The 27,156-nt window shown below is 41.1% G+C and overlaps 1 pseudogene; it reads right to left on the bottom strand.

Annotated features, from left to right (window-relative positions):
• Positions 1–27,156, bottom strand: part of LOC140849100 (DNA ligase 3-like) — an 854,661-nt pseudogene that overhangs the window by 4,053 nt on the left and 823,452 nt on the right.

The following is a 27,156-nucleotide window of genomic DNA, read 5'->3' as shown; positions in this document are numbered from 1 at the left end:
TCACATGATGTACCCCATCTATCACAGTGCACTGGGCGAGAACCCTCAGGCGTCAGCCTCTGCAGGAGACGGGCAAACTCACCCGACAGACGCAGAACACAGCTGGCCAAACCTTGGAAAGGCGCCCCTCAGCACCCGCTCCCAACCACCCCAGACCGCCACCGCCATCTCCTGGCCAGGGCTGGAAAGGCTCACAGGAGGACTGAAGAGTCCGCAGGAGAAAGCAAAGGATGGGACCATCTCACCTTCACATCCTTCAGCACCAGCCCTTCTAACCCCTGTCGGATCACCCAGTTTATCATACTGGCCAAGTCTGCAGCTCTCTGAGGGATAACAGGAGAGATAGTGAGGCTGGTGTGAGAAGAGAGTGCCGTGGGAGTGAGGTGGAAAGTTGTCCATTTTGCACACTACTAAGGTGCCAGCTGGAAGCTTCCCGACTTGAACACCAGGAACAAAGGGCTCACAAAGTAGGGACTCTCCGAACCAACGAGCTGCTATGGCTTTGAGACACAGGGAGTCCATCTGGGAAGATGTTTCCCTCCTAGGTGGAGACTAGTGGACATCCTTTGTGCACCAGCAACCCCAAAAGAAAATGAAGACTCATTCTCCCAGTCACATCTGACCGGAGGGGTTTTTGCTCTGCTTTCCAACCACTAGGATGCTGCCTAGAGTGGGGTCTTTGCTCACCTTGACTTGCTTCATTTCTGAGAACACAATCCAATTGGGAATTTCAACCATACTATCATGAAGAAACTTCGGCCGCTCACACAGAGGCCTTAGGGGACAAGACAGCTGTGGTCAGGCGAGGATCCTCCCACCCCATCAGCAGTTCTCAGAGGGAGGGTCACAATCAACCGTTGCTCCGTGAGAGGGCTGCCATGGCACAAAGCCCCGTGCCTGATGCCGCTGCCTGCCGAGGGCCCCATCGTGGCTCTGGGACAGAGCACCCTCACTGCCAGATCCTGTTGCTGTTGCGTCAAGCCCAGCAGAACTGGCCTTTAGCCCAAACTGCATAAATTCTGGTCCCACTTGAAAAATGACTCTGCACCCTGCTCACCTCAAGTCCAAGGCTGGCTGGCTCTGGACTCAGCAGGCTGAAAGGCCTCAGGACCTAGGGCCCAAACGCCAACTCCTGCCCAAAACAATTCTTTCTTTTGCATCCTTCCCCTCCTATACTCAGACACGTGGGCCAGTGTGTGTGTGTGGGGGGGGTGGTGGAGCAGGGATGCATTTCCCTGGCGGAAGGGGCCAGTACTGCCTGATACTTGGCCCCAAGAATTTGAATGCAGGTAAGTCAGGACTGCTACTTCTCCCTAAGATGGTCCCACCTACAGTCCCCCTACAATCATGTGCTTCCTGTTTGTCTCATCGAAACGTAAAAGCTCTGACCTGAAAACCATCTGCCTTTTGCCTCATGGGTGCTGTTGGAGAAATAAACTGGAACTCTCCTGAGTTCATAGTCCGTTTCTTGTCAACAGTCCATTTTGCCGGAGCAGAGAATTTCTGTGGGGGTTTGTATTTCCTGACGCTCTTCCTGACGCTGCATGAGGAGCGACTGTGAAGCAAGTGTGAAGCAAGTGCCCGCTGCCTCTCAGCCCTCCTGCCCTGCCCCTGGGCACCAGGAGGTACATGCTCAGGCCCTCCCCTCCTCTCCTCCTCAATCTCACCCCCACCCTCCCCACCCGGGGACTGGAAACAGATTCCTCACCTGTCCATCAAGCTGACATCATTGAAGTAGATACAATCAAAAACAAACAGGCAGACATAGCATCTGGGAAGGCAGCTTTCTGTAAGGGAAAATGAGTCCGTAGGTAGATGAGGGACAAAAATAAGGGCATGAAAAATGGGGAGGACCAGTCGATTTCTGGAGAACCCTTTGAAGCACCTGATAAAAAAGTCCTATTTGTGTTTTGAAGCCCTTGGGCCTTAAGGGCACTTAGCAGGTGGTCCTGAAGGAAAACCAACCCAATTTTAAGTTAGTTCCCAATACTAGCTCCTTTTGTGCATAAACTTGGCTAAATTCAGAAACAGTTTAGAAACAAAGAACAAGCCCAACTCTGAGGTGATATACTCCTCCCATTCAGACCTACAACATACACGTATATGCACGTGCGCACTCATTCTCACACATTTGGCCCTAAGCCAGTACCTTGTGCACTCCCAGAGTCCCAAAGGGCAGTGGTTTGCCTGTCTTGTTGTCGATCAGGAGCGCCTCAGAGTCCAAGGTCATACTGTGGCCCCAGGGAAAGCCTGGGGGATGTAGTCCTTAAAGTGGGCCACCTGAAGGCAGAAAGGCCATTTAGGTGAGGGAGGAATGGGTGGCAGGGACCTAAAGTCGAGCCACAGAAAGCAAAACCCAGGCCCCAGAAGGAACAAAGAACACACACACGGGGAAGCCCGGCTACTGTGCAAACACTCAGACCTAAGCCTCATCAGCCTCCCAGACAAGAGGAGGAGGGTATTTTTCAGGGCCTCTGTCCGGACCCGAAGAGGCCGGCCCATGCCGAATCACTTCCTGTGGGCTGCAGAGAAGGAGACGTTGAGGAAAAGGAAAAACCAGAGTGAGCATGTGGGGAAGCAAGTGGGGACAACCACGGGAGGGAGGGAGGACAGGCAGGATGCAAGAAGGTCTGTGGGGGAGAACAGACTGGCTGGAAAAAAAGATGGACACAAAACATGAACCCTGGTAGGAGCGCAGCAAGGCAATGTGAGGACAGTCTTCTGAGTGGGAGCTCTGAACCCACGGCCGTCTTCAAAATGAGCAAGAAAGGATGTTTGGAATTAGATTTTTTTCCTGTTCAAGGCAAAGCCCTAGTCTGTGACGGTCCTGGACAGGGAGAGGCTGGATTGTAGCCTGCAGCAGCTCCTGCCAAGTGATGGCAGCAGGGAGGTTTGGAGAGCATGACTGCGGCCAGCTCCCGAGCAGGGTGCACGGGCCATCATTATCTGCGATGCTTGGAGCAGGGCCAGGAAAGGCCTGCACAGCCATCCTGCCCTGCTTCAATCCCTGACCAGCCCTTCACAAACCAAAAGCACAGAAGAGACAAGGGGTGAATCAAGCTTTGGTGAGGAGAGCAAGGAAAAGTTCTCTAATGCTGGAAAGCTGTGCTCAGACTTCTTCCTGGGAACCAGGAAGTGCCCACTGGACAACCTTACCAGGAACAGGTCCGCGGTGGCGTCACTGTGACCCTCTGAGCAAGTGAGCCTGCTCCATGGGGAGCCACAGCTTACTTGCCTCTGGGGCACCCGAAACAAACCTGAGCCACAGGAAATGTCCCCTTCACCCTGGGGGCTCTGAAAAATGGAGTCTGAGCTAGGAAAGAAGAGGTAGGACAGAAAGTCCGTCTGCAGCCACATATTCTAGCTGCTTTTCCCAGAAGACACCCCCAAAGGCTCACAGAGGCCCTGGGAGTTGAGAAGGGCTGAGGAGCAAGGTTATCAATGCCCCCTAATTAAGGGCAGGAGTCTGGGCTCCCAGCTGTTCCCATGGCATTATGTTTACTTCAGAAAGTAAGCTTCTGGAGGGCTAGAAATTCTGTCCATTTTTTTAAAACTGCAGTATGTCCACTACCTCGAACAGTGCCTTGCACAAGGTAAGCACCTGAGAAACGTTTGTTAAATTCCTGAATGACAGCCCAACAGCCCTCTGTACCGAGTTGTAATTTAGCTTGGTGGGTGTGGGAGGGAGCACAGAAGACACAGAAACACCAAGGATAAGCACTATAAGCTACTTCTGGGTGAGCTTGCTGTCCCAACGTCACTGTGGGCAAGGGAAGCATTCCTGCCCGTCCCCTCTCTGCTGCCTAACCCACATCTGGGCTCTTGGGCCGGCCCTACGGAGCAGCCCCTCACTGGGAGAAGACTCTAAAAATGAATAGATGAATTCATCCAACAAATACAAAACAAACGTATTGCACCCCAGCACTGGAATGGCTAGGGGCCTCTGGCCTTGAGGTTCTCAGAGGCAGGAAGGGAACGAGTCCTGGCAGAAGGGAAGCGACCCATACCTTGTGAGGCAGGACAGGCTTGAGACTGCGGCTAAAGTAGCTGAAGTGGTCCCCATTCTTACGTACCTGAACTCGCTCTCCATCATACTTGATCTCAGAAAACATGCTGTGAGGACATTCCTTCACTGCGTACTCCATGGACTTGCAGGCCTCGGCCTTGGGGCAGGGAAAGAAAACCCTGGACACTTAGAGGTGCTCTTCCAGTGAGGGGCTACTTAACAGGGACAGCCCAAGAGCCCGAGTCCTGGGGACGGACTGCCAGAGCACACCTTCAGGGCAGGTCACTGGAGAGGTGATGAGAACAGACGAGGCTAGACAGTGTTGTATTCTGACTGTAAAAGCATCACCGGAGTTGACACAGGAGCTTGCATTTTAAGGAATATGAATGCAGTTCATTGTAAAGCAAATAAAATTCTACTGAAGTAGCATTTCATTTTTTTTCTCAATAATTTAGGATCTTGCAGGGCCTCTGGCTTATCATTATAGCACATCATTTATCTCAGCAAAAGAGGCACACAGAAGTTAGATTAAAGAGTGCAGGTGACAGGCTAGTGGTGATCAAGGATCCCTGAGACAGGACATGACAGGAGTGCTTATTCACATACCTACACCATCTGGATGCAACAACAGTGGCTACGATTTTGAGGTATTTATGTGCAGCAGATCATATACATAATCTCATTGCATCCTTGATATGATATCTTATATGATAGATATCGTTTTTCATTTTATGGGTGAGAAAACTGAAGTTCTAAGAGATTAAGTACTTACTTAGGGTGACACAGCTAGTACATGGCAGGAAGGAGGTTTGAATCTAGGCCCAACTCTAAAGCCTATGTGGTCAACCGCCAAGCTACATAGCCCATGCCACTCTTCAAATGAAGGGTTGTAGAACAGACTCCAGGAAGAATTCTTATAACAGTCACCTACTGCAGTCCCTGGGATGGAGAACTCATTATTTTGGTGCTGGCCATTGCACATTCCTAGGAGGGAGAGAACACATCCCCATCCCAAACCCAGGACCCTACAGCAGCAAGGCTTTAGTTTAACACACAAGATGGTTGCATACGAAGCACTGGATACCACTGAAACAACCCACAGGCTCTCACAGTAGGCATGGAAGCACGCACGGAGGGTCCTGCTATGTAGGAAAACCAACGCCAGAATGTAAATCTCACTTCTCATAAAATGAGAAAATAATCAGAGCTGGTCTTCATTCCTTAAACTCCCACTTTCCAGAAGAGGAGACCCAAGTCATAGGAAGCCAGCTCTGCCACCAACTACTAGAGCACTTTGGGGCAGGTCACAGAAGCCCAGGAGTTACCTATTACACCCACCTGTCTTCAGGAAAGATGACACATGAGCCATTCTAGTAGTTCCTGCAGAGTTTCAGATGTCATTCACACAAGGAAACCAAAGGCTGAGAGAGGCTAGGTAACTCATCAAAGATTCTACAGCTTACTGGGGGGAGACCTGGGCCTAGAGTTCAGGAATTTCCACTATATCATTCTATCTTTTCCTTTGCCTCTACTTCTCCACTGAGAAACAACCCTCTGCATCTGTGTTCTTCCTTCCTCAAACTCCTCCAGTCAACTGCAAGGGCTCTCAGCACTCATACCCTACCAGATCTCACGTGGAAGGATGGGATGCTTGGAGCAGAGTGGAGAGCAGGCCCCGAGCAGCATCCTTACCAGCATGGGCTGCACTGGGGTCATCAGCGCGGCCTGGACGCTCAAAGCTCGTCTCTGGCCTGGCTCCTTCTCCACCTCCTGCTCATTAAGGAGGACCCACTCCATCACGTCCCGTAGGTCACACGAGGCTTTGAAGGCTTCATAGGCTATGGGGTCAAGGGCATCTAACCTGCCAAAGCAGACAGAAACAAGGAAACAAAAACCAATGACTTTAACTTTATTCCTTGGATAGCAGTCTGTCCTCACACAGAGAGGCAGCATCCCAATATATGGGGAATGGTTTACGTTGTATTAGAAAAAGCTCTTGGAAAACTCAGCTTTTTTGAGATCCTGTGCCTACATGGATGACACCTTAAGTAAAGAGGGGGCTGGAGTGAACAAGTAATTCATACTATACTTACTGAACATATTATGTATTTTCAATTGTAACAACCTGTGAGAAGGGTATTACTATCTCCTCCATTTTACATGAGAAACAGAGGCTGCGTGAGGTCAAGTGACAGGTCCCAAGAAAGGAAGGGAGAATCAGGATTCTAATCCAGATCAGGACCAAGGTCTTGATACCAGCTGGCAGTAAGGGCTGTTGGCAGCTACGGCTGTCAGAGGAGCTGGTACTTACACATGTTTTGCACCTGAGTTCATCTTTGATCGTGTTTGATCAACCTGATGATGCACTTAAGGTCATTGGTGTATACACGTAGGGGGATGAGGCACATTCAACTTGGTCTCTGAAAAGCTCTGGACCCCCACACCTTCCTTCCCCAAGTCCATCCCCATGGCAGCTCCCCCACCTGGAGGCAGTGTCCTGTAGGGCCTGTTGCTGCTCATCCTCCCTGGTGAGTCTGGAGAGCTGCAGGAGGAATTCATCCACCTCCTGGATGGTAAGGAGGCTCTTGGCAGCTGGGGGGAAAGACTTGCTCTGATCAAAGAAGACTCGGATTGGCTCCGACACGTCACCCTGTCTCCAAAAACCAAAATGCCACTGCTGCAACCCCTGAGTGGTCAAGTGCATCTTCCCCCAAGACCGCAGGACTAAAAGTGAGTCAGAGGTCTAAATCATCACTTCTGTCCCCAGCTTACACATACTGACCTCACTTCTCAGAGTCTATCCCACCCACAGTTCCTGGAAAGGGCAGCTCTATCCATCCCAGGATCTGGGCACCTGCCCTAGCTGAGAAGAGAAACAAAGACCGATCCAGGGCTGAGCCACTGTGATTCGTTAGGATGTGAACTGATAGGTAAACACAGTCATCAGCTAAGAGGGGTGCTTAGAGACTTTCCAAGGTGCCAAGGCTGGACTCATGAACAAACCAAAGCTGAATGGTGAGCCCAAGTCACAGGGGATAAAAGCAAGAAAAATCAGTGTCCAGAACGAGCCCCGGAGGCAGCAGGAAGTCTCAAATCCTGACCCTCGAGTTCTAGGCCTCCTGTGGTTCAGCAAGTTGATTCCAGTGCTCAGAACCTTGTGAAACCAACAGCTGTAGCCTCACATTCAGCTCCTTTCATAATGGAAGCTTACTTACATGGTTTCTGGTTTCCTAAAAACAGAGTGCCCCAACCAGAGAAAAGAGGTTGCAGATGCTCCTCAGAGTGGAACCCCACCCCCAATGCCCTCCCCGTCCTCTGACCTTCTCTAGGTCTTGTGCCATATCACCTGGGCTGCAGTTAAAAACGCGGCTGAAAAGCCTAACAATGTGCTTATCATTCAAGTTGTAAACACTCTTAATAAAACCTGGTAGCAGCAGCTTCACTGTTAAGTACACATCACTGTGGAAACCATCTGGAGACAGAAGAAAGGAACCCTTCTTGAGAAACAAGAACTTCAACAAATGCATAACTTAAGGAACTGAAGAGGTGTCTACCTCGCTGCCTGTGCTGCCACGGTACCCCGTGCACTTCACTCTGGCAGAGGCCACAGCGTTCGGTGCGGGAGGCTTATCTATCTGCCTCCTCTGTAGCCCCTGGATGAACTCGCGTGGGGCAGAACCATGACTTTCACTTCAGTGTCCTCAGAGATGACATTATAGATAGTCAGGGATGACTTGTTACATGAAAGAAAAGTTGGAAGATTCTATTACAAGCTTCCAAGCTGTGCACATGGTTCACAAAAACTTAACATGCAGGACAGTGAATTTTCCTCTTGGTCAAATGGGACACGTTTTTCTGGCCTCCTGAAGGCAGCTGAGGGCCAAAGAAAGATGTTGTGTTTTGAAAGGAACTGAATAAATACTTTGTAGAGCCCAGGTCAAAATAAAAATGGGCTTTGTTCAAAATTATTAAAAAGGCAGTAACACAGCATTAAAGCAAGCATGGGACGCTGTGCAACTGTACAGTTCACATGCTCATGAAGGTGGCATGGTTCTGAGCTCCTTGGAGGAAAAGAGCATCCAGGATTCTCTAGGCCCCACCTCCTGCTAATCCTAATCCTAACCCTAACCCTCTCCCTAATCCTAACCCTAACCCTAACCCTCTCCCTAATCCTAACCCTAGGGCATAAGAAGGGAATCCTGGACCATCTGGGTTGGTATTGTAGCTAGGATTTTCAGCAACCATGGCACACAACTTCCAAACTTGCACAGGAGACAATCCTTGTACTTGGGGTCACATTTGCTTGAGGACAGACTTTCCTTAGGGATAGGGCTTGAGTGAGTTTCCCCAGAGTTATTGGGCTTGGCTGGTGGAGAAAGCAAAAGGGAGAGAGAAACTGGAGGACAATTCACTACGCCTTGTTGAGAAGTTAGAAAGAGAAAATAACAGATGCTCTGCTGGTACTCTGTATGGAACCTCACTTAACACCCTGTCCTGCATAGCCCTGCTGTGGTAGATATAATTATACCCATCTTACAAGTAAAGAAACAGTGGCCTGGGGGCACAGGGAAGGCAGTATAGCACAAAGAAGACAAGTGGTGATTCTATAGCATCTTACTATGCTGATGGACAGTGACTGTAATGGGGTATGTGGTGGGAACTTGATAATGGGGGGAATCTAGTAACCACAGTGTTGCTCATGTAATTCTATATTAATGATACCCCCCCACCAAAAAAAGGAAAGAAACAGTGACCTCAGACGCAGGCAGAGATCTAGCTGATGTGCATCTCTATATGAGCTCTTCATAGAAGAAGGTCACCTTCATGCCAAAAGCGGTCAGGAGGATCTCAGAGCAGTTATAAAGCTGATCCCAGAAAAGTCAGGATAAGGAAGGGGGAGAAATCAAGGCACGTGTTAGTCAACGTGAAACCACTGCTTTCACAGATTATAGGAGCTGGAAGAAGCCTTAAAGATGATCTAGTTCAACCTCTTCTTTCGAATTAGGAGAGCAGGCCTGAGGAGAGATTCCCAGACCCTCACTACTCCTACCTCCCCATCCCCACTTTCTTGTCTTATTGTCAAAAATACTGAAAAGCTGTCAATGAGCAAGGCTTTCCTCCAGATGCCCCAAAGTAACTGTACAACTCTTAGTGATCCCCTCTTTTCTCCTTGCAACCATTCACAAAGCAAATTTCATTCTGCAAGCTTGCAGCAGAGCCATTAGCAAGCAGTGGAAATTATGATTTATATTAATTTCCTATGCTACTATAATAAATCACCACAGACTTAGTGGGTTAAAAGAAGATGAATTTATTATCTTACAGTTCTGGAGACTGAAATGGGTTTCACAGGGCTAAAGGAGTCAGCCGTCCGTAGGGTCTAGGGGGATATCGATTTCCTTGTCTTTTCTACGTTTAAGAGGCCACCTGCATCCTTGGACCACAGCCAATCTTCAAAGACAGCAGGGTAGCATCTTCCAGTCACTCTCTCTGTTCCAACTGCCTTCTCACTGTGAATTCCTGCTTCTCTTTTATAAGGGCACATGTGACTCTATTTAGGGCCCAGGCCAATAGTACAGGTTAATCTCCCTATCAAGTACCTTAATCACATCGGCAAAGTCCCTTTTCGCATGTAAATTAGTATTCACAAATTCCAGGATTAGGTTGTAAACAGTTTTAGAGAACCTTTATTCAGCCCCTCAAATCACATAGCAACACGATTCAAGAATGATCCTTGGTGATTCGTATGTGTATTAAAGTTTGAAAAGCACTGGAACAGAATAGATCATCTGTTTTCATAGATGATCATTTCTATTTATGAAACTGAGGGAAAAGAAAGGATAGTTCTTTAGCTTTTTGAAAGCTTTAACCACCTGGCCAGTTGGTGATTGCATCCATTTTTCATCTTGTGGTTAGAAAGTGGTAAATCCAAAAGATGTCTATTAACTCCTTTTCATGACATTGTTGTGATTATCCTTTTTGGGAATCCATTTATATATATAAATATGTTTGCATACAAAAAACATATTTCCACCATTCTTTTTATGTCAGTTCCATGTTTTGTAATGCCCTGGCCAGCTGGTACAACACAGGCCATTAATATAGGTTACTTTAAAAACTACTCATTCTGGAAAGAGTAAACAAACCTAGCAATTCAAAATTTGCTCTGCTTTGAAAAGCCTTTTCCACATTGATGCACTTGGAAAATAAGTTTGATTCCAAATAGGTTATTAAAGGTATAAAACATAGTAAAGGTGTTAGGCAGGAATAGATATGAGAGGGGTGGGGGTGGGGGAGTAGAATAAGGCCAGGGAAACGCAGAGTTAATCAGTTAAAGCTCAAAAAGACAGGAGTAACTTGGCCTGGAATATTTTAATATTCCCCAGATAAAGGAGGGTACCTCAGCATAGCCCATGTCTTTATTGTGTTTATCATGCAGGCCCAGCTTATTTTTAACTTTACCTATATGCTGTTTTTTTGCTCCTTCAGTGCTAATCAAGTAGTTTGCAACCAAGGCAACTAATTTAGCATGCAGGCCCAGCTGTGAACAACATAGTAAAAGGCAGGAAGGATTCCATCTTAAAGATTGCATTTTAATACCCAGGAAGTTGAGAAGTAAGATTCTTAACTTACTCTTTAGGAAACACAATGACTCAGCCCACCTTGGGGGCTGGGCAGGCAGTCTTGTTTGATATGCTCCCAGACCAAGACACCAGAGAAATCAGAGCAGGAAGTTCCTTGTGTTCATTCTAAGTATTCAAAGACCACTTAACAAGTCTGCATCCCCAGCCCTGGTAGGAACGTAAAATAGTTCAACCATCATGGAAAGCAATGTGGAGATTTCTCAAAAAACTAAAAATAGAAATACCATTTGACCCAGGAATTCCACTCCTTGGAATTTACCCAAAGAATACAACTTCTCAGATTCAAAAAGACAAATGTACCCCTATGTTTATCACAGCACTTTTTACAATAGCCAAGATATGGAAGCAACCTAAGTGTCCATCTGTAGATTATCGGATGAAGAAGATGTGGTACATACACACAATGGAATACTATTCAGCCATAAGAAACAAATCCTACCATTTGCAACATGGATGGAGCTGTAGGACGTTATGCTCAGTGAAATAAGTCAGGTGGAGAAAGACAAGTGCCAAATGATTTCCCTCGTTTGTGGAGTATAACAATGAAGCAAAACTGAAGGAACAAAATAGCAGCAGACTCAGAAACTCCAAGAAGATACCAGTGGTTACCAAAGGGGAAGGCAGGTGGGGAGGGAGGGAGAAGGGGATTGAGGTGTATTATGTTTAGTACCCATGGTGTGGGGGTTCACGGCGAGAACTGTGTAGCACAGAGAAGGCACATAGTGGATCTGTGGCATTTTGCTTCACTGATGGACAGTGACTACACTGGGTATGAGTGGGGACTTGACAGTATGGGTAGATGTAGTAGCCACATTGTTTTCTCATGTAAAACCTTCATAAGAGTGTATATCAAAAAAAAGAGTGTATAAAAAAAAAAAGTCTGCACCCCCAGCCCTTAGTCACATTCCAGAAGAATCCTTAAAAGGGGGAACCGCCAACGTTTCAGGGCGCTCCTGTCTCTGAGGTTGCCCACACTTTCCAAATCTGTAACCTTTTCATCTTAAACTTTCTCCAAACTTTCAGGGCACCACTCCTTGCTGAGGTGACCTGTACTTTTTCTCTCTTTAAGTTGCTTTAAATAAAACTTTTACTCGGCTTCACTACTGTGTCTCTACCCTTCAATTCTTTGTTGTGGTGGGGACAAGGACTGAGGAAAAGACACAATGCTCCCCCAACAAAGATAGATTAAAGCCCAGATGACCTGAGGATTTGGGTTTTGTTTTGGTTTATTTTTAGGCTTAATGTTTTAAATGCAAATACTATAGACTTCTACTAGAGGAAACCTCAGAGATCATCCCACCAATATCGAAGGCATTAGTCTGTAATTTTTCAAACATGCAGATAACTTTTTAAAATGAATTCTTGGTTTTACAAATATTTTACCCCTTTTTTAAATTGTATTTTTTCACAGAGCATAATGACTCTTTGTTTGAAGTTTGGGGATATATACTTAAAAACATTACATTAGGATTTTTATTAAACACTATTACTTAATTTGATCCTTCTAGCAACTCTCTAAACGAGCCTGGTCTGTCTGCTTTTGTCCCCTCCATCATCCATTGATCTAAAGGCAAATTGCATACACATTTAACAATTGCTTGTTCAATGAATAAATATTTCAAATAACATTTAGAATAAATTATGTTTTTCAAAAGGCCAGATATTTTTTTGGTCATGCATAAGATGGTATTTCTGAACACTTTTTATTATTATGAAATAAATATGGTGTTTTTAATTTTAATTTGGTGCTTTTCGGCATTGTGATAAAAATACATAAAATAAAAAATTTGCCATTTTAACCATTTTTAAATGTACAGTTCAATGGCATTGATTACATTCACATTGTGCAACCATCACCACTATTCCTAAAACTGTTCATCACCCAGGCAAACTCTATACCCATTAAGCAGTAACTCCCAATTTTCTCCTCTTCCCAGTTCCCAGTTGTTTCTAATCCACTTACTGCTTCTATGAATTTGCCTATTGCATATATATATTTCATGTAGGTGGACTCATGCATTATTTTTATTTTGTACCTGTTTAATTTCACTTGCCATGTTTTCAGGGTTCATTCATGTTGTAGCATGTGTTAAGAACTTCAATCCTTTTTATGGCTGAATAACTTCCATTGTATGTAAATACTACATTTTGTTTATTCATTCATCTCTTGGTGGATATTTGGGTTACTTCTAATAGTGTTTTTTTAATAGCTTTCAAATTTATATGAGTAACTTTTTGTTTACTGAAACTTACATTGACTTTTATTGTTTATCAGGTTTGGGACTGTTGACTTTTATTTGGCATTTTTTCAAACTGTTCCTACTAACTTAAATTTTAACCCTAATAGATTTATTTTTATTTCTTCTACCAGCTATTTTTATTTTCCCTGTAATTGCTGTATTTTATTTTTCTTTTAAATAATATTCTTACTAAAATATTTACAACTAGTTACCAGTGATAACATTTCAGTTCCTTCCGTCTATTCATCCATCCATTATAATGTGGTAGAAAGTACCATAATTTGGTAGAAAGAATGTAAGACTAGAGTTGGAAGACTTGCTTTCTAATTCTAGCTGAGACACTAATAAGCCATGTCAAATTTGGCACTTTATTTTCTCATTCCTTTCCCTTATTTAAACCAAGATAGGACTAAATGGTTGCTATATTCATTGTTTGAAGTGGTTTCTGCTATTGTAGAGGCATAATTAAATACACGCTTTGAGCAATACTGGAAATACGGAAAAGTGAAATTTACATTTTTATTTTCAAAATCAATAATAATAGATTTTTCAATCCAATTCATCACATTTAAGTTTTGAGACATAAGGCTGAAATGTTCTATTGCTTAAAAACAAAAACATTGAGTTGCGGAAGAGAGGCTGGCTGTTCATAATATGTATTTTTAGTTAACGTCAGTGCCTAAATTTACTGTTACTGTTAAACTTTACAGAACATTTTGCTCCCTCAGAACTGATTTTGGCATAAAACATGTTGACAGGATTTCATATATTTTTGACCACGATATACTTCTTTGTCTATTTTTAGATTTAGTTCCCCAGTGACATTGGCTTTTCTGTGCTTCAACTATCATTTGATTCTCATTAAGATGTGACTTTTTAAACACATCATTACTGTGATAATTATATATGTAGCTTATTTTACGAGAATATAAAAAGTAGGGTTCCCACAGAAGGGCTTGAGAACTCAGAAGTTATGTCGTACCTAATTTCAAAATAAAAAATTATCACAGATGAAAGACAAGCAAAGTAGCAAAGTAAAGAGAATATGTATTAAACCATAAACCAGGGCAAAGTGAATTACAATTGTTTATATAATTCTTTTGGTCTAATGATAGGAAGAATACCAGGTCTTCAAGAGAAAAAAAATTTTTTCTGGTCTTTGCTTTTTTAATTAATTACTTTTTAAAAATAAGTAATATCTGCTTGAGATTTTAAATTCAATGGAAAGGAAGACTTTTTTCCTCCCCTGTCCATTTGTCACTCATTTTATTTTTAGGAGACAAGCATCACTACCAGTGTCTTGGGTGACTTTTCAGAACTAATACATGTATCTAAAATATATTGCTTCTTCAGACCCCAAATCTTAATTGAAAATTTCAACACCTGAATCTGTACCTTATTTTTGTATGGGTATTTCAGACTTTTCTCAGCTAAAAAATTCTTGTGTGGTACTTCTTTGTACAAATTTACTATTATTTAATCATTTTTTATCGATAGATGTTTAGGTTAATCAAAAATTTTGTGAATATATAAGGAATTAGAGTGTATATGCATTTAAAATTTCGATAGATGTTGCCTAGATTATCATCGAGATAAACTACCACTTTATACCTCCACCAGCGATGTTTGCAAGTAGTTGTGGTTGCTTCTCCACTCCCTTGACAACACAGTATTTTATCTTATTTGTCAATTTGATAAGTTTATAAAAATGACATATTGTAATGTGCTAACAAATTTTCTTCTTTTCTCTTTTTATAAGTGAGATGGGACATCTTTTCATCTGCTTTTAAGTTACTCTGTTTCCCTTTCTATGACCTGGCTGTTCATATTTTTCAATTGGGTGGTTGATCTTTTGTTAACTTGCAGACGTTTTTTACATGTGAAGGAAGTAATGTATTAGACCTTCCGGATATGGCAGATATTTTCCCCAGTTTCCCTTACTTTTTTCTCATAGAAGTTTGATTATTATATAGTGAACTTTTTACTTTTGTTTCTGAGTGTTGTGTCCTATTTAGACGTTCCGATTCTGTGATGATTCTATATTTTCTTACAGAAAAAAATGTATTTTTTATTTTGGTATTATTAATATATAAGTACATGAGCAACATTATGGTTACTAGACTCCCCCTATTATCAAATCCCCCCCACATACCCCATTACAGTCTCTGTCCATCAGCATACTAAGATGCTATATAATCACTACTTGTCTTCTCTGTGCTATACTGCCTTCCCTGTGCACCCCCCCCACTACATTATGTGTGTTAATCCTAATACCCCTTTTTCCCCCTTATCCCTCTCTTCCCAACCATATTCCCCAGTTCCTTTCCCTTTGGTAACTGTTAGTCCATTCTTGGGTTCTGTGATTCTGCCGCTGTTTTGTGCCTTCAGTTTTTACTTTGTTCTTATACTCCACAGATGAGTGAAATCATTTGATACTTGTCTTTCTCCACCTGGCTTATTTCATTGAGCATAATACCCTCTAGCTCATTCCATGTTCTTGCAAATGGTAGGATTTGTTTTCTTCTTATGCCTGAAAAATATTCCATTGTGTATATGTACCACATCTTCTTTATCCATTCATCTACTGATGGACACTTAGGTTGCTTCCATTTCTTGGCTATTGTAAATAGTGCTGCAATAAACATAGGGATGCATATGTCTTTTTGAGACTGGGCTCCTGCATTCTTAGGGTAAATTCCTAGGAGTGTAATTCCTGGGACAAATGATATTTCAATTTTTAGTTTTTTGAGGAACCTCCCCCTATTAAAAAAAAGGACAGAGGTTCTGAAAAGACAATTGTCCAAACCGGCATGTGAAAAGATGTTCCACATCACTAAACATCAGGGAAATGCAAATTAAAACCCCAATGAGATATCACCTTACACCAGTTAGGATGGCCAACATTCAAAAGACAAGGAACAGCAAATGCCGACAAGGATGCAGAGAAAGGAGAACCCTTCTACACTGTTGGTATGAATGTAAATTAGTTTAACAACTGTGGAAAGCAATATGGAGGTTCCTCAAAAAACTAAAAGTAGAAATACCATTTGACCGCAGAACTCCACTCCTACCAATTTATGCAAAAAAACAAGATCCCTGATTCAAAAAGACATATGCACCCCTATGTTTATCACCACACTATTTGCAATAGCCAGGATATGGAAGCAACCTAAGTGTCCATCAGTAGATGAATGAATAAAGTAGAAGTGGTACATATATACAATGGAACACTATTCAGCCATAAAAGGAAAGGAAATCTTGCCATTTGCAACAACATGGATGGATCTTGAGGGTATTATTCTCAGTGAAATAAGCCAGGTGTACAGAGACAAGTACCAAGTGACTTCACTCATTTGTGGAATATAACAACAAAGCAAAACTGAGGGAACAAAACAGCAGCAGACTCACAGACTCCAAGAAGGGACTAGCAGTTACCAAAGAGAAGGGGTTCAGGAGCGTTGGTGGGGAGGGAGGGGGAAGTGGATTAAGGGGCATTACGATTAGCAGTCACAATATAGGTAGGCCACTGGGAAGGCAGGACTGCATGGGAAGACATGTAATCACTATGGCATCTTACCATGCTGACAGTGACTGCAGTGGGGTCGGGGGCATGGGGACTTGATAATGTGGGTGAATGTTGAAACTACAATGTTCATGTGAAACCTTCATAAGATTGTATATCAATGATTTTTAACAAAAATAATAATAATGCTGAGGTTAGAAATTCTAATTGAGAAATGGCTTGGGGTGCTATCTTTAACGTGTGTCAATCAGAAGAAGTGATGGTAAGCAATACAGTATAGTAGAAAAATGAGGGCCAAAATGGAGCGACCTTCTATGTAACCATTGAAGCCCTGATCAAGGGGTGAGGGCCCTTCTTCGATTGGTCCTGATACCTGATCCTATTGTGGAAATGGTTACATCAGGCAATCTCAGTTTGATGTTATTAAGTATTTGAATCATAACGAACTCTTACCTGATTCCATACACACCAGTTATCAACCTGTTGATAATTTGATCCCAGCCAGGTCAATACGAATGTCTGGTCTCAATGGAAGTAATAGTTACTGTAAATTGATACATTGTCATTGTGATTTGTGTGTGTGTGTTGACAGTTTTTTCATCAAAAATTTTTTTGAGGTACATACAATGCACAAATCTTAGTGTACAGCTCAGCGCATTTTGACATGTGTATACACTCAGGTAACCATCACCCAGATCAAGATATCAAACATTCTCACTAATTTTTTCCTCTTTCCCTATTTCACCCATGCGCCACCCCCATCACTGTGATTTTTATACATCAGTTTCTTAAGGGATTTTTTAGTGGATATCCCTCCATGTAATTAAGTTTGAAACACTCAAACTAAAGAGCTTCCAAGTTCAAGTTGCAAAACCTTCTCATAAATTCATGCAGGTAAATGTCACTATGGTAGTTTTAGAACAGATTCTTTGACACTTCTCCCATCAGGAGGTGGTGGGGTACGACATGCCCCTTCCTTTTGAACCTGAATGCTCCTGTCACTGCTTTGACCAACAGAGTTCCCATGGAAGTAATGCTATTGACTTAGGACAGCAGGTCATAGAAGGTTATATCCCTTCTGCCTTATTCACTGGAACACTCGTTCTTGGAATCCTGAGCCACCAGGTAAGAAGTTTGAGTACCCTGAGGCCATCATGTTAGAGATGTTTTGTGTGGGCATTAACATCAACAGCTGGGGCTGAGCTCTCAGTCTAACAGCTAGCTGCTACTACCAGTTTGGCAACACAATCAAATTAATATCTTGAACACAATTTACATATCAGTTACTGATCCACTCAAATTTTTCAATATAAATAAATTACAATGTAAGTGAGTCACCTGGACATGTAGCGCACTTGAGCCTTCAGATGACTTTATCCCTGAACAACTGCTGTAACTGCAGCATCATGAGACCTGCAAATAAGAACCACTTAGCTGAGCCCAGTCAACCTAGAGAGTTGCAAAATAAGCAAAATGGTTTTTGTCTTAGCCATTACATTTTGAGGTAGTTTGTCATGCAGCAAGAGAGAGGGAGGAGAGCCACATGAGAGCCTCTCTAGGTGGGTTGCTAGGACTTCCCAGGTTGTGTCTTCAGACACCTTCCACCTGTCTTAGTGTCTTATAGGTACTTCTGTTCATCTTCATTCCCACCGACACCATTCTCTTCTGCATCTTGTCCTCTCCCTTACCCAGCTGATCGTTCAGCCTTCCATTTCTCTTCTTCGATCCACCCTGCACTCATCTGAAAGAATGTATATTAAGTTTTCTTAAAACACAGTTTTCATCATGTTCCTTTCAAATTCAGTATTTTTGCCAATACTTGGAACAAATTGTATTAATTTCATCTCCCAGTACAGCTTAGATTTAATCTTGAACATTTTCCCATGCCCATAGGCTTTATACCTTAAAGAATCATGAAAATTATTGGCACATATTTCCAGAGATACAAAATTCCAGAATTTTGTTACAATTTTAAAAAGCCATTTTAAAAATAAATAATTGTATATCTGAAGAACCCAAATTTATTTTGCATATTTTGATTTGCTGTCTTTGTACGAATAACTGCAATATGTTGTACTGTTATTTAAGTATATGGAGATTCATCATCTTAATAGTTGTCAACCTGCAGAAGTACTGGAAACCAGCTGTGCTATATTGGTGCCAGATCCGTCATTTGTAGATCACTCTTTCCTAAGGCAACAAACCACTTCCTATGCCCAAATTCCTTCCTTTCTGGAGAAGATACATTGTGTCAGCATGGTTACCATGTGTGGTAATTGATATGTCTGTGCCACATGGCTTAGTTATTTCTGCCTTTGTCCAACATAGCTATTCTACCACCTATGATTACCATATGTTACAGCACTCTAGGTTAATGGAATCATTTCCATCTTCCCTTCTAGTCACAAATGTCATTGTGGCTCAATTCCATCAGCTCCACATTCAATGAAGAGTAAAGTGTTCAGTATGATCTGAGCGCAGAAGACACCTTTGTGAAGAGTTTTCATATGTAGCTGCCTGCTTCATTTTCATTTAAAAAAGCAATTGGATTTTTTGACCAATGTTCCAGAATGGGTAATGGGCATCTGCTGCCTAAGACAGAGCATGATGAGTATTACTCTCAATTCTGTATGTATTCAAAGTAAATATATATATATATTTATAAAAAATATATACATTAAAGGAATTAAAAACTAGATGATAATAATATAGATTTTTACCACCACAAAGCACTTTTTGGTTTGTATAAGGTGAAAACTTATAGCAAAATACTGAAGTGGATTTTTTAAATAAAGTTAATTCATTTTAGAAGACCCATAATTATAGAAGGAGCATACCACACATTAGTCATTTGTAGTACCTTCATCAGAAATTACCATCAACTTCTGCCTTTTTCCTTTTTTAAAAACATGTCATCATAAGTTAAAATTCTTTTTGTCTCCTCAAACAACCATGACAGGTTTTGTCTCCTCAAACAACTATGCCATCATTAATGGTTAAAGCATTAGGGAAGAAAGTTAGAACCTGTTTGGGGCACTCCTTTTTTAACCTGTTGAACTAGTGCTAGTGCATCTGGGTCTGTTATTACCTGATGTGAATTTTAATTTTGACAGCTTTGGACTGTTGTTGTAATATGACCATATTAGCTGGCAATAGAAAAGGAATAGAAATGAATATAGCAGTACCATTCTTGGCAAATGGAGATGATTTTGAAGTTATATCACTGATCTCGGTTGTAGAAGATGTAGCTAGGGTACATTGAGGAGAAAGGAAGAGGAGGTTCTTCGAAAACATTTCTGTGTGCCGAGTTTTTTCAGTTGTCAGGGACTCTGTTCCCTACTAGTCAGTTTGATAACGCAATTGAATTACTATCTTAAAAAGTACTTATATATCAATTAGCCTTTCATTGAATTTTTAAACTATGAGTGAAAAATCACATATTTTTATATTTGCGATTTAACAGTCATCATTAGGCCTAGGCTTAAACATTGGCTCTAGATCAGATTTTATGTAATATATATACACTTTGTTATTACACTTTCTCAAAAATAAAAAATGTTTTATTATATTTTTTGGTATCATCTTAGTTTTGGTATCAGCTCCAAATCCATAAACTGTTACTGCAATTAGCAATAACAGAATTGAGGCCTTTTTTGGACATATTTGTTTTTTGCCTACAAAGAGAGAAAACAGTCACACTTTAGAATAGACAGAATGTTCTAGACTTGCTTAACCAAGCAGGTACTAACCAGATGTAAATTGAGAATAGATTTTTCTTAGTTATAGCACCACTTATTCACTATATATCAAATATTTTATTAACTATAAGTTAATATACTTTTTAAGAGCAGTTTTAGATTTATAAGTAAAAGAGTTGAAAGGACTGAGTGTTCCCTTATATGCCTTCTTCCCACAACCAGTTTCCCCATTTATTAACATCTTAGATAAGTGAGGTACATTTGTTACAATTGATGAGCCAATATTGATACATTATTATTAGCTAAAGTACATAGTTTACATTAGGGTTCACTCTGTGGTGTATAACCTGTGGGTTTTGACAAATATCTAATGATAGGTATCCACGTTTTATATCATACAGAATGGTTTTTGCTGCCCTAAAAATTCTCTGTGTTCCACCTACTCATCCTCCCCTCCCTCCCTATCGACCCCTTGTAACCTATCTGTGGCTTTTAATTCTAGGAAATATATATTTTTAATTGAAGTATCGATATACCATCATATATTGATTTCAAGGATACAACACAGTGGTTCAACAGTTACCTGTATTATTAAATATTTTTCCCCACTAGTGCAGTTACTATAATTCTAGGAAATAATTTACTGCTAACTTCAAGTAGGTTCAGTGCTCTGGTAGTACCTTTGAAAACCTAAACTTGCTTTAATGTCAGCTTAATCCATTTATAGTATATATATATATATATATATAACCCATTTTATACATCTTTAGAGCATTATTTGTTATTGTATCAATCAAGATCCAGTTATAAGAAAGAGAGAACAGAATACATACAGGGAATTGGTTACACAAGCACTAGAAGAGCTTAAAATGCCAGAAGGGAAGGAGAGGCAGAACTTAGTCCATTTGGGCTGCTGGAACAAAAATACCAAGAACGGGGCGGCTTATAAACAATAGGAGCTTATTTCTCAGAGTTTTGGAGGCTGAGAGGTCCAAGATCAGGACTCTGGCAGATTCAGTGTCTGATTCACAGCTGTCTCTTTACTGTGTCCTCACATGCAAGAAGGGGAAAGGGGTCTCTCTTGGACTTTTTTTTTTTTTTTGAGAGGGCATCTCTCATATTTATTGATCAAATGGTTGTTAACAACAATAAAATTCTGTATAGGGGACTCAATGCTCAATGCACAATCATTAATCCACCCCCAGCATAATTCTCGTCAGTCTCCGATCTGCTGAAGCATAACGAATAAGTTCTTACATGATGAACAAATTCTTAAATAGTGAATAAGTTCTTACATGGTGAACAGTACAAGGGCAGTCATCACAGAAACTTTCGGTTTTGATCACGCATTATGAACTATAAACAATCAGATCAAATATGAATATTCGTTTGATTTTTGTACTTGATTTATATGTGAATCCCACATTTCTCCCTTTATTATTATTATTATTATTATTATTATTATTATTATTATTATTTTAATAAAATGCTGAAGTGGTAGGTAGATGTAAGATAAAGGTAGAAAACATAGTTTAGTGTTGTAAGAGAGCAAATGTAGACGATCAGGTGTGTGCCTGTAGATTATGTGTTAATCCAAGCTAAACAAGGGCAATAATACATCCACAGATGCAGAAGATTTCTCTCAAAACAGGGGGGGTGAGGTTCTCGGCCTCACCTCTGTTGATCCCCAATTTCTCACCTGATGGCCCCCCTGCAACTGTGCCTGTCTTAGGTTGTTCCTCCCTTGAGGAATCTTACCCGTCTCTGGCTAACCAGTCATCCTCCGGGGCCATACAGGGAAATGTAAAGTTGGTAAGTGAGAGAGAAGCCATATTGTTTGAAAAGCTTAGCTTTTTACTTCTTTGCAGATTTATGCCCTGTGGCTTCTATGCCCAGCATTTGTCTTGAGGTATCTTTACCACTTGGAGGAGTTATGATACTCGGTGAATTCGATATGAGGCACGAATTCTATTTAAGGGTTGTAATTAGGAAGGAAGAAGAAAAGCTATAGAGGTAGCAGATGGAAGAAAACATGGGAAGATTGATTATTTCTTTGACATATCTTCTTGTAGAGTAACTTAAGCATGTATAGGTTTTAGACTCCTAATTAAATTGCACACACACATTAACATAATAGGAATACAGTTACATAACCAAAGCAGATCTATAATTACCAGCTATCTCCAGTGAAGCCAAGAAAACCAGTTAGGCACCCTAGGCATTTGTGAAAATTTGTCTATGATATAATGGATATTGTCCAACTGTACTTAAACAGTCTGAGAGAAATCAGACAAATTAAAACAACCCATTCCTGGGAACTGTTCACATCCCATATGTTCTTTTAACAGTAGAGAGTCTCTAGTTGTAAGATTTTGGAGTGCTACAACTTGCACTTCTCCTAATTCTTGGTTGAGTTCCAACAGTATAGATCCAAATTTGTTGTTTTACTGTATGCACAGGCCAGCTTAGATATCTCCTTCTTCATTCCAATGGCAAGTCCAGGAAACGGTGGGATGAATGCAGCTACAACTGCAGCATCGCCTGGATCCTTGTTGAGGTTTTTTGATGATCATCTTCTGGTATGTCTCTTCCAAGAGTGCTGAAGTTGGAAGTTCTTCTTCATATCGTATCTTAGTTCATTTTCTGGGTAGCCAAATTAGACTTTGATCCTCTGTATAAACACAAACAGACTCTTTGCCCACACTTTGATGTGCCCTTTATACCACTGTGTAGAGAAAGGAGTGTACATCCGTAGCCGATCATGTGAAACCCTTTAAGTGATCAAAATTAAGGATATTTAAAGCATGCATTAATCATTGATTTACAGTTAGGTTTACCCTATCAGGGAGTAATCCCCCTTCTCTTTCTTTTATTTATTTATTTATTTTTTTGTTATCTTTAATCTGCACTTACATGAAGAATATTATGTTTACTAGGCACTCCCCTATACCAGGTCTCCCCTATAAACCCCTTTACAGTCACTGTCCATCAGCATAGCAAAATGTTGTAGAATCACTACTTGTCTTCTCTGTCTTATACAGCCCTCCCCTTTCTCCCCCTCCCCATGCATGCTAATCTTAATACTCCTATTCTTCTCCCCCCTCCGTTATCCATCCCTACCCACCCATCCTCCCCAGTCCCTTTCCCTTTGGTACCTGTTAGTCCATTCTTGGGTTCTGTGATTCCGCTGCTGTTTTGTTCCTTCAGTTTTTCCTTTGTTCTTATACTCCACAGATGAGTGAAATCATTTGGTATTTCTCTTTCTCTGCTTGGCTTATTTCACTGAGCATAATACCCTCCAGGTCCATCCATGTTGCTGCAAATGGTAGGATTTGCCCTCTTCTCATGGCTGCGTAGTATTCCATTGTGTATATGGAGCACATCTTCTTTATCCATTCATCTACTGATGGACATTTAGGTTGCTTCCAATTCTTGGCTATTGTAAATAGTGCTGCGATAAACATACGGGTGCATCTGTCTTTCTCAAACTTGATTGCTGTGTTCTTAGGGTAAATTCCTAGGAGTGAAATTCCTGGGTCAAATGGTAAGTCTGTTTTGAGCATTTTGATGTACCTCCATACTGCTTTCCACAATGGTTGAACTAATTTACATTCCCACCAGCAGTGTAGGAGGGTTCCTCTTTCTCCACAGCCTCACCAACATTTGTTGTTGTTTGTCTTTCAGATGGCAGCCATCCTTACTGGTGTGAGGTGATACCTCATTGTAGTTTTAATTTGCATTTCTCTGATAATTAGTGATGTGGAGCATCTTTTCATGTGTCTGTTGGCCATGTGTATCTCTTTTTTGGAGAACTGTCTGTTCAGTTCCTCTGCCCATTTTTTAATTGGATTATTTGATTTTTGTTTGTTGAGGTGTGTGAGTTATTTATATATTTTGGACGTCAAGCCTTTATCGGATCTGTCATTTACAAATATATTCTCCCATACTGTAGGGTTTCTTTTTGTTCTATTGATGGTGTCTTTTGCTGTACAGAAGTTTTTCAGAGTAATATAGTCCCACTTGTTCATTTTTGCTGTTGTTTTCCTTGCCCGGGGAGATATGTTCAAGAAGAGGTCACTCATGTTTATGTCTAAGAGGTTTTTGCCTATGTTTTTTTCCAAGAGATTAATGGTTTCATGACTTACATTCAGGTCTTTGATCCATTTTGAATTTACTTTTGTATATGGGGTTAGACAATGGTCCAGTTTCATTCTCCTAATGAAGCTGTCCAGTTTTGCCAGCACCATCTGTTGAAGAGACTGTCATTTTGTCATTGTATGTCCATGGCTCCTTTATCAAATATTAATTGACTATATATGTTTGGGTTAATGTCTGGAGTCTCTAGTCTGTTTTTGGAAAACTTTAAGGAGACTGGGTATTATATCTTCTCTGTGTGTCTGATAAAATTCCGAGGTAAATCCATCCGGCCCGGGTGCTTTGTTTTTGGGTAGTTTTTTGATTACCGTTTCTATTTCTGTGCTCGTAATTGGTTTGTTTAACTTTTGTGTTTCTTCCTTGGTCAGTTTTGGAAGGTTGTATTTTTCTAGGAAGTTGTCCATTTCTTCTCTGTTTTCCGGCTTGTTGGCATATAGGTTTTCATAGTAGTCTTTAATAATTCTTTGTATTTCTGTGGAGTCTGTCATGATTTTTCCATTCTCATTTCTGATTCTCATGATTTGTGTTGATTCTCTTTTTCTCTTAATAAGTTTGGCTAGAGGGTTATCTATTTTGTTTATTTTCTCAAAGAACAAGCTCTTGGTTTCATTGATTTTTGCTATTGTTTTATTCTTCTCAATTTTGTTTATTTCTTCTCTGATCTCTATTATGTCCCTCCTTCTGCTGACTTTAGGCCTCATTTGTTCTTCTTTTTCCAATTTCGATAATTGTGATGGTAGACTATTGATTTGGGATTGTTCTTCCTTATTCAAGTGTGCCTGGATCGCTATATACTTTCCTCTTAGGACTGCTTTTGCTGCGTCTTGGACCTTTTTCTTTTAAGGACACTAATTCCATTCATGAGGGCCCTGCCCTCATGACCTAATCACCTCCCCAACACCCCACCTCTTAATACTGTTACCTTGGAGGTTAGGATTTCAACATAAGAATTTTAGGAGAACACAGATATTCAGTCCATAGCAGGCAATGGAAGAAGATGCTGTTTCTGAAACTCAGCAGCTGGTATCACAGCAAAAAAGCTGGAAACCCAGTGGACATGTTTGGGGGAGCAAAGCTACAAAGGACATGCAGCAGGCAGTAGAACTGAGGCTGGGGACAGGGAATGAAGGCCCTAGCCTTTCTTCTTTCTTCCCACCTTATTTCCTGCCAGTGCCTCTCAATGGGCAAATCACAGCTGGGCATCAGTTGTCAAGGAATCTGGTGAATACAGCCTGAAAGGGTCAGCTCCCCTGCAGTACAGAGCAGAGCAAGGGAGCAGGAATGGCTATGAGCACAAAGAGGGCAGCGACTAATACAGTAATCAATCGTTTTTAGCTTATATCATCAATTGTATTGAGGTAAAATTTACTTACAGGACAATTACCTAAAATGTACACTTTGATAATTTTTGACAAATGAATCTACCTGTGTAACCACTCAGTCAAGACATAGAATGTTTAAATCACACCAGGAAGTTCCCTCTTACTCCTTTGCCATGAATCCCCCACCCACCTCAGTTCCAATCTGCTTTCCGTCACTACAGATTAGTTTTTGCCTGTTCTAGAATTTCATATACGTGGAAGCGTACAGTATGTACCCTTGTGCCTGGATGTTTTTTCTCTCAGTATGTTTTTGAGATTCATTTATGTTCTATTTATCAGTATTTCATTTCTTTTTCTTGCTTAGTACATTATATGAATGAATACCCCACAATTTGTTTATCCATTTACCTATTGATGGACATTTGGTTTATTGCCAAGTTTTAGCTATTATAAATAAAACTTATGAACATTTTTGTACAAGGTCTTTTTGTGTGTATGTGTTGGGTGGGCATATTTTCATTTCTTGTGGGTAAATATCTAGTAGAGGAATTGCTGGATCATATGATAAACTGCTAAACTCAATAATTATTTTTAATCTTATACATATCATCATTACCATGAGTGTGCATGAAAGGACATTGTGCATTTCCTTCAAAGAGCTACGGGCAACAGGGAGAACAATTCTTATGAGGAAAAAAACTCAAAATTTAAATCTCTCATATATATGCTTTCCACACCTCAGTATTTTTTAATAGGTAGTAAGAAAGGGGATTAGGTAAGTGTTAAGAGGAGAAAGACTGAAAAGGAAAGTAAAGCAATGCAAAATGATGATGAAACAGACTTCTTGACAATGGCATAGTCATGCTACACAGCTGCTCTGAGTTCCCAGCAATTTATCAGCACCCTTCTGGCAAAGCTACTGTCTCAAAAGGATGCAATAGGGTCCACATTGATCTTCTGTGTAGGAATATCTTTATTAATATAAGCAAATACATCTCTCATTTACAGTTATATAGAGGTGTGGGCTTGTTCTTTTGCTCTTAGTAGTAATGTTTCCCCAACATGTAACACTTCCCTTTGGTATGTGGGTTGAGTCATAAATTAATGTCACAAATAAATGTCACCTAGACGAGGGAGGCAACTGCAAAGTAGGAAGGCGTAGCTTGATACGAATCATTACAGTTGACAGCTATGTACTCTTGAACCAAATGCCATCACGTCAAACTCTGAGAAATAGTTGTTGGAATTTTTGCAATTTAGGTTTGCAACCTTAGGCACAATAAAAATTGTGACATTTAGGTTTGCAGCCTTAGAAGCTTTGTCAGTCTTTTCTAGAAATTCTGAAATGGAAATGAACAGGTGGATTGAAAACAAAGGCAAATGAGTTTTAAGACTTTCTTGGAATCTCAAGAGAAAGTGCTCTACACCGGTGATGTTTTAAACAAAACATGTATAAATACATTTAGCTTGTCTGGAAACAGACTTATGTACTGGGTCTTTCCATTTACTTTTGAGACAAAAATTAGTAGTTGTAGAGAACTCATGTGCATTCACTATACATTTTCTAT

This window comes from Manis javanica, chromosome 4, assembly GCF_040802235.1.
Source record: "Manis javanica isolate MJ-LG chromosome 4, MJ_LKY, whole genome shotgun sequence".
Lineage (NCBI taxonomy): Eukaryota > Metazoa > Chordata > Mammalia > Pholidota > Manidae > Manis > Manis javanica.
This window is presented reverse-complemented; position numbering and strand designations above follow the sequence as displayed.